General features: G+C 41.8%; 1 long non-coding RNA gene across 1 annotated transcript; it reads left to right on the top strand.

Moving 5' to 3' along the window:
* The first annotated feature begins 2,250 nt into the window (after positions 1 to 2,250).
* Positions 2,251 to 5,996, top strand: LOC309370087. Its single transcript, XR_014168418.1, has 3 exons — positions 2,251 to 2,406; positions 4,745 to 4,801; positions 5,794 to 5,996. It is a non-coding gene; the product is annotated as an uncharacterized lncRNA (long non-coding RNA).
* The last annotated feature ends 3,322 nt before the right edge of the window (positions 5,997 to 9,318 follow it).

The following is a 9,318-nucleotide window of genomic DNA, read 5'->3' as shown; positions in this document are numbered from 1 at the left end:
CGGACGATGTTGGAATTTTGGTGAAAACCCACTGGTCAGAGCGCCAATGGCTCATTTTCGAGTGAATCAGTGGAAATGCTGCATTTCCTGGTAGGCCCAAAAAAGAGCCCTTGGTGCCCTGACACAGTTTCTGCCAAAATTCCAACATCTGATTCACTCGAAAATGGCACGAAACACCTGCAAATTGCCCCCTGCAGAGTTTGGCACTGCATACGCCATGTTTCCATGTAGGCCAAAAAATGAGCCATCAGATTAGTTTTCAGAAATCAGGCAAATGTCCCATAAAACCAGCCAGGGGGGTTAAATATTGCCGAAAATTCCCTTTAAAAACCCTCCAAAAATTTACTGTAGCTTTAAGGTCTGTGGTGCATTTGAGTGTTCCACAGGGGAAAACGAAAGCCTTGGCCCCCAGTGTCTTGAAACCATTGATAATTTGTGAATCATAGGCATCTACATTGGCTGTGCTCCTTTGAGCAAAGAAAGGTGTGCTACTGTCACACCTTATTTTGAACTTCATTGTTTTTTAAAAGCACTCATTGTGCGTGGCCTTCTGGACTTTGACACCATCCTGATGAGACTGCACGCCTTCAGCCCGGGAGGTGCTTTACGAAAGTATTTGCAAAGGTTCATATCCTTCTGTTAATTATAAACTCCAACATTATAGTGCTGTGTTAGAATTTTATTATTTACAGTTCATAATGCTCTGATCCTGGAATGCCACAGTGTCATAAATTAACCTACTATGTACTTGTGCTGGGGGTGGGGGGGTCATATGAAAACAGATGTATTGAAATATGGGTAATATTATTTCTGTAAGGAGTGACAGATTTGGGGGAGATGTTAAGACCGTATATATTATTTTTGTTGGTTTAATAAATTAATATATGATGCTCATTTCCCTCCCCCCGTCACCTGTTGTACTATTCTATAATGCACAGTAAAAATTAAGATTAAATGCCTTATTGGCCCAAATATAAGCCGCACCTCTTTTCCAAATTCACAGCCTTACAAAAATTGACTTTTACTATATCGCTGCTGAAACATACGGTATAGCGGAACAAAAAAAAAAAAAGGTTTTATTGCCAATTTGCAAGCTTAAGACTGTTCATTTGCCATTGTACGGTAACTTCTGCAGCCTTGCAAGATCAAAGGCTTAAATTTGGTTGGAGTTACAGTTCTACCAACCGCATCAATTTTTAGCCTGTAACCCAATTTTAAGGGAGAGGCTCAGTGGCGTAGCGTGGGTTGTCAGCACCCGGGGCAAGGCAAGTAATTTGCGCCCCCTAACCCGTGGATTTGCGCCCCCTAACCCTAACCCTCAGATGTTGTGCCTGGTGCAGCCGCCCCCCCTGCACCCCCCACGCTACGCCACTGGAGAGGCTTATATTCGGGTATTCTCTCCCCCCCCCCCCCTTGAATTTTAAAGGTGCGGCTTATTTGCGGGTGTGGCTTATATTTGGACCAGTATGGTAATGACAATACTCTCACTCTACCAGAGTGATCCATTGTGGGAATAGGTTTCTGCGGAAAAAGCCCACCAGCATTAGATGATTGTGTGTTGCACATGCTTCAATGTACATAGGGTTGCTTGTCACCAGGGTGGATTTGACTGAAATCTAATTGATTTAAATCACTAGTCAGTAAGACTTGATTTAAATCTCGCCCCCCCCCCGAAAGAATCATTCTTGTTGGTATAATCTTAATATTTACAACCAAATGAAGGGGCAGTGCGAGTTACAGTTCAAAATATCTGGTGGGCTGAAGTATGACTACTGCTATGGAATAAATGGACAAGTCCCCAGACACCAAGTTATACATCTCAGACCCTCCAAGTGTCCCTGTTTTCCAGGGAGAGTCCTGGATTGACAGAGGCTGTCCTGGTTTCTGATGTGATCCCAGAATGTCCTGCTTCTATAATGTACATAATCAAAACACCTGATTGGAGAAAGCAATTGTCCTCCCTGAATCCTATAAAAGTCTCCAGGCTTGTGAAACAAGTAGACCTTTTCCCCTCTCAAGGCCTCCCTCTCTTTCTGCCTTCCCAGTCAGGGAAGCGGGGTTTGATTTATTAGTCCCAAAATCACCGATCTGAGCAGTGAAGCTGCTTTATGATATAGATATAGATATATTGGCAGACATCCAGCTCTGAGCGTGGGAGCAAGAGTTGGCTATCTGTAATCCTGAATAAACCAGTACAAAGGCCGAGGCTCCTACGGCAATCATGTTTTATCATACCGGGCCGCCCCGATAAATAAACGTTGCATCGCTGTTGGTGAACAGCAACGACTGCCTGAGTCTCTTTGGGTGACAGTCTGCAGCCGGGTGGAACCATGAAGTTTTTGAACCTTCTCGGCTTCCTAGTCATCTTGATTCTCTGCCTCGGGACCTTTTCGGCTGAAAGTGCCGGTAAGCTATGGACTCCACAGCAGGGAACACTTGGCAGGGCTTTATTTTCACAAGGACTTATTTGCCGGGTTGCGCCAAAAGTCTCTCCAACCCAGTGCTCTGTTGCCATCAGGGCGGTAGTGCCACGAGGTGGGCCGCACCAGCAAATAAGTCTTGAATTTTAAAGGTGCCGATTATTTGTGGGTGCGGCTTATAGTCGGGCCAGTACGGCACTTGCTCATTTTTAGATGTCTGATTATTCGCACAGACCTTTCAAACCTGAGATCCTTTGCCAAGCGCTTCTACCAATGCGTTAGATGTCACAATGTGTTTTTTTTAGTCTCAATGATATTTTATATGAAAGTGCAATTTATATTTATATTAAATATACTTATAAAATATATTTTATAATATATTCAGATTAAATAAATATTGGTTTATTTTTAAATAAATGAATATCCTATGCCCAAATAGGCCACTTCAGGTTCTAGCATGGGGGACAGGGTGGAACTTACGGCAAGATTCAAATGTCTGCTCCATTATTTGTTCATGGTTGCCATAAAATGATTAGCCTGCTTGTATTTTTTGTTCCATGTGCTTTATTTTTATTTTATATTGATTCTGTGATTGATATATGTAATTGTTAATATCAGGGGTTCCCAAAAACAGTGGCATACAGACCACCATCGGTCCACGAATTTCATTCAGGTGGTCTGTGTTTCATATTTAATTCTGAATTGTACTTAAAAAAATAAAATTGTTATCTTGCAAGTTGCTTTGGACACAATCTTGTGGAGAAGCAGCACACCAGTGACTGAAAACAGCAAAGAGAAGTATATTGGAAAAGAACTTATGGAGATTACTTTTGTATACCTCATAATAACTAGTGATATGTGTGAAGAGAATAACCAAAACATGGGGGAATTGCCCTCAGACTGCCAAAGATGAAGAACTATTATTTCACCAGTGAATATTCTGAAATTTTGGTTCCCAGGGTGGGTTACGAGCATTTAAAATACGCTGAAAACAGCTTAAGAAACTTTAAAAATAATAATTAGTTGTGTTGATGATGCATTTCTGATGGCAATCTGAGTAAAATCATGGAAAGCCATGCATCCTCTATTTCTCCAGGCCACACTGCTGGGCTTCCTTCTGCAGTCTTCAGAATATGGTTTTTTTCTGGGGGTTTTTGCTATTTCATAAGTAGGAATGGCAACAACAAAATGCTGCCATGTCTCCTCACAACCTAAGAGGTGCCCTCATTTCAGAGTGGCTGCCAGCCAGCCAGCCATCGCCCAGTTTTCTTCTCAAGTGAAACTCATAATTCTGTGGCCTCATTTGGCTGGCTTCATGTGCCAGAGGCAACCCCTTAAAAATAAATATTTGCTGTACTTCTATAAGACTAAGTTTGCTCACAGAGGGAGCCATGTTTGTCACCAATCTTTCATCCTTATCTTTCTTTATGTACATTACAGATTTTTATTCTTGGCTGGTTATTCATAGTAAAACAACAACAACAAACCTATGGTTACGTGAAACATACCCAATAAACACACAAGACGTAACCGGCTGCACTTTCGAATAAATAAAGTACACTATTTATTGTATCAAATTGTAGATTTCAACGTCTCGTAAATTTCAATGAAAAAAGCAGAAGACCCAGTGGATCAGTTCATTCCCTAGTCAGTTCATGCATAAGGTCCATACATGTATAAGTGTCTATTCCACTTGTTACAGTTACAGGGTTGTTACAGTTCCACAGAATCCTTAAGACAAGGATTTCCAGAATCTTAGCCTTGTTTCGTCATCCTAGGCTTCATCAGTAGAACAGGCTCATATGTAATATTACAGGATAGTGGATCTTATAGCAATCCACCCTTCATGTAGATCATTGGACTCTATGAGCAGACAGGTTCATTTGCCAAAGCTAAGCAATGTTGGTTCTATCCTCCAGGCTGAGGCCATGCAAGGCTTAACATGTCTGGCATATCCATCCTGAAATTATCCCTTGTTGCTACATTGTTGAATTTCTGGGTCTCTCTGGGCAAGCAGCTCTATAGCCTGTAGGATTCATCAATAATTGCATTCCATCTCCAAAGTTCTAGAACCACTCTCTTGGAAACGGCATCATTCTTATTAGAGCAACTGATCAAGGTGGAAGCTGCAAAGTTTTCCTGTAAGAATTTAAAATTTCTGTTCTGTTAGTCACTGTATATGATTTTAGTTATTTACTGCACCCTACTAGGATTCAGAACAAACTTGTCTGAAGTGCTGCTTGATGCTTTCACAACTTATTATCTATCTATCTCTATATTTTCCCTCAATATTTATTGGCAACATTTTTTAAATCATTCCCTAGGTCCTAAAAGTAGAAGAATTTGCTGCCACAAAATGAAGACTGCACATCACAAGAGAAGTATGGTTTTGTTAATGATGAACAAAGATATGGGTGTCCGCCAGGCATTCCTTAATGCAAACTACACCAAATGCCTACTGACAGAAACTAGAATGAAACTAAGGGAACTTTTTAAAAAATGTGATAATAATTTTTTATTAATTTTCAATTATAAGCCAATAATAGCCTCATTATAAAAATACCAATTTATAATATGATTACCAATATCAATCATTTAACCAAATTATATAATTTAGGTAAGGTGCCCCCCCACACGTGCTAGAATTGATGATTTGATTATTTTCTTTGTTTCTGCGTTCCAAAATCTTATTGATCTCAATTACATTCTGGTCATAACAATAATCCCTTGTATAATTGTATATGAAACTAAGGGAACTTTTTAAAGCTATTAGCACCTAGAATGGAAGCAGGAGCCACTCACAACCCACTCGTTCATGGAGCCAAGCCTCGTGCCATTTGTTGCTTCCTAACTCATAAAATTTTCAATATGGATGGCATAGGAAATACCATCCCGCGGTGGCAGCGGGGGGCCTCATTAGCTAAAGTGGTACCTCAGGTTAAGAACATTTTCAGTTTAAGAACAGAACTCCAGAACGAATTAAGTTATTAACCCGCGGTACCACTGTATCTATATATCTATAGCTATATCTATTTCATCTATATCTATATAAAATCAGTTACTTTATGAAAAGTCATTCCCCTCAACATTTCACATCATGGGATTTAGACAAACAGGAATAGGGAAGAACAAGAAAGACTGAAGATAAGTTCTGGAAACAGGAGAAGAAAAGACTGAGGTTGCTCTGCAAGTTCCGGAAGGACTGTCATACAGAAGAGGGGAAATAGTTATTCTCTGCTACACAGGGCCAGAGCTAAATTTATAGCTTTTTTGAGTTAAGGGAGGATGGCTTAAACTAGAGCATGAGGAGAAATGTCTTAACATGTATGCTAAATTCTTTGAGTTGAACATTCTTCCTCTCTTTGTCTTACAGATATTAATACCAGAAGTGCCAAGCGACACAACTGTGTGCCTTGTCAGAGACCCAGACATCCAAACATACCTCTTCCTGTTGGACCACTTCCTCTCAACTGAAGTGAAAGTTTCAGAAGATTTGGGCAAACAAATTTCATAAGGGCACATGGCTTTGAGCTCTCCCTTCCCACCTTCACCCCCTCATTAAACTTTCTCCATCCATTCACAGGGAATTCTTGAGTGACGTTGACATCTGGATTTCTAACTGGGGGTTCCAAAAACTCAGTTTCCGCAGGTTATTTGCATTCCGCAACATTGTGCATGGTTGTATCTGTTTGCAGCCCCAGAGAATTGTGGGAGTGAAGGGATGAAATTTGGGGACCGTATGGTGGCAAGCAACCCTTTCCTGCTGCTTTCATGGGGGAGTCATAGGGGAACATAAGGATGTAGGAACATTGCATGAAGTTTGTGGTTTTTTTCACACTACATGTACATGAATGAAATTTAGTGTGACATTCCAGTATATTGGCCCCGAAGCCACAATTCCTTATTGCAACAAGTAGAAGGTAAAGGGACCCCTGACCATTAGGTCCAGTTGTGGATGACTCTGGGGTTGCGGCGCTCATCTCGCTATACTGGCCAAGGGAGCCGGCGTACAGCTTCCGGGTCATGTGGCCAGCATGACTAAGCTGCTTCTGGTGAACCAGAGCAGCGCACGGAAACACTGTTTACCTTCCTGCCTATTTATCTACTTGCACTTTGACGTGCTTTCAAACTGCTAGGTTGGCAGGAGCAGGGATCAAGCAACAGGAGCTCACCCTGTCACGGGGATTCAAACCGCCGACTCTGTGGTTTAACCCACAGTGCCACCCGCATACCTCTATTGCAACAAGCACTGCGGTGTGAAAATAACACTAGAAAACGGGGCAGAAGTGTTAGCATTATAATTAGGAAAACTGATGCACTGTTCCTGTGTCTGAATCCATCTGGAGTAGCTTGCCCTATTGGTGTCATGGCCCTGCTATCCTTGCATCATGCTCCCCAGACCCCAACCTCGGATAAATAAAAGACCACTAACTCTGGTTGGGATCGAAACAGGCCACAACTTTATGGAATACAGAATGTTTTATTTAAAAATAATGTTTCAAAATGAAGGGTGTCTTATACACAGACAGAGCATTGTTGGGACTTTGGATTGGTTGGTGCGACGCTGATTGTCAGCGGCTATTGTGCATTTTATTGGTGGCTGTGTCATGAGGCTGGTGCCGATTGGCTGTCGCCTTGGCAATTAGGCAGGTGATTTGCGGCTTCTGCCAGAGAGGGGACAGACGATAAACAGATCTTGCAGTGAATTCCCCCCATAAAAAAGCTCAACAACTCTGGGCCATTCTCCCCATTTTCTTAAATTTGAGTCCCCCAAAATAGGGGGTGTCTTGTACACGGGGGCATATTATACATGGAAAAATACGGTAAATAAATTATTATTATTATTACCCACATTAAGTCAACTCCTTTGTGTTGGCCCAAATCATCTCTCCCCAACTGGATGATCAAGGCGTCCGGGGGCCTCAATTCTCAATTCTTTTTTTTTTTTAAGAATATTTTTTTATTAACCGACCAATCACATCAAATCAAACCAAATTACATAAATTCCAAATTACACAGCCGAATTTTAAATTTTTGTTGGGGGTACCCATATTTCAAGTTCCGAAGGGATCCAATCGACTTCTTGCTTCTTACTGCTGTTTTAATGTCCACAAATCTAACCTTATGATGTTCACAGTACTATCCAGTCCTTTCTTATTATTTTTCCACATCTCTTGTTGTTATTTTCAGATATTTTTCCTTTCTCTTTGTGACCTCTGATAGTCTCCGCAAGCTGGTTAGAACAGTTTGTAATCCTGCGTGGATATATATATATATATATATATTTATCCAGTAGCCATATCCAGACGTTTTCCATATTACATCACTTCCATACATCAAAACAGTCTTAGCGTCATTAATCTTCACCAATCTGCCTCCTTTCTCAAAACCTCTGAGGAGATTCGCTAGGAATGCAGTCTAAAAACAAGTCCATTCTTCCTCCCGGCTGTAAATCCTTTGGCAAGATGGCGACTCCGAATTAATTGCTGCGCCATTCCAAAAGCTCTTATTGCTTCTCAGTCTCCATAAAGCATACTTTTGGTTAAAGTTTATCTCCACACAGACCTTAATCATCCTGCTTGGGTCAGTTCAACCGACGGTTCTAATGAGGAGGGGTTCTTGTAAATCACATAGAAGGAAAGTAAAAAAGGTGTCCCCCCCCCCATTCAGCCCCATTGTCAACATACCCCGCCTTTGGTGTATCTTCATCGTAAAATATTCCTGTTTCTGCAGCCCGTCGTCTTCTTTCGCAGAGGTCACTTAAATTAGCAGACTTCACTCCCCTTCTTCACTTGAAATATGTGCATTTGCTTCTTTTGTAATTAATTATTCCAAATTGCTGCAACTAGTGCGCGATCAGAGACAGCGTCCAGGAGAGCCGAGGTCCACACGGGGGCATTCTGCCTAGGGCCCTTACCCCCTTCTTTTGAATTAGGGAGTGGTTTATGGGCACAGCAGGCAAGGGCAGTGTTCCCCATTTCCTTGGGGCAACAAGGGAGGCTGCCTACTCCCATAACAGCCTCTTAATTTCCCCGTGTCGGTCGGATATTGTCGGCCATCTTCCAATGCGCCCCTTAGTGGCCTCCCCTCAATTCTCAATTCTTGTCATTATCAGGGGCATAAACTTCATGCCCCAGTGGCCCAGCCAGTGAATCTGGGAGCCAGTTGGGAGCCTGAGCACAGCCCCCAAACCAATGGTGATGGCGTGCATCTGTGCCCAATGCACAATACTGTGCCCGTATATCCAGAGGTTCTTGTTTTATTTTGGAATTTGTTCAGTGAAGATCTGTTGCTACTGACCTTTTTTACCGATCAACTTTTGCTCTGGCACCACTAAGAGGGCTGGTCATCTCACTGAAATCAGTCTCACTAAATTAATTTTCATATTTCTATCCTATGCTTCCTTCAAAGAGCTCAGGGCTGTATACAAGGGGGTTACCCCATGTAATTTTCACTGGCAACTCTAGGAGGTAGCTTAGAGTACAATGAATAATTGAACCAAGCTCCTTTATAGACCAATCCTATACTCAGAAGTCAGTCCTACTGAGTTCAATGAGACTTCCTCCTGAGTAAACTAGGAAAGCCTAAGTGCCATTCATGGGAAATTGGGAATTGAACTCAACCCTCCCTATTTCTTCTCCATTACTCCCCCCGTACCACCCTGGCTCTCTTTTACCTATACCCTTGTGCAAATTAATTGAAACAAACAGTGTAGTTTATTGTACAAAACTCACATATACGTACATTAGTAACGAATATGACCTCCGCTATTTTTAAGCAGCATTTGAACACGGTTAGGCATGGAGTCTACTAGTTTTGAACAGTCACTGTTGATTTTCGCATCCCTGTACCACACGTGAATCAGCGCCTGAATGAGCTTCTCCATAATTGTGCAGTC

The sequence above is a fragment of the Podarcis melisellensis genome (genome assembly GCF_964234715.1).
Source record: "Podarcis melisellensis genome assembly, chromosome: 5".
Lineage (NCBI taxonomy): Eukaryota > Metazoa > Chordata > Lepidosauria > Squamata > Lacertidae > Podarcis > Podarcis melisellensis.
Note: the sequence above shows the minus strand (reverse complement) of the source record. Positions and strands in the feature narration are given on the sequence as shown.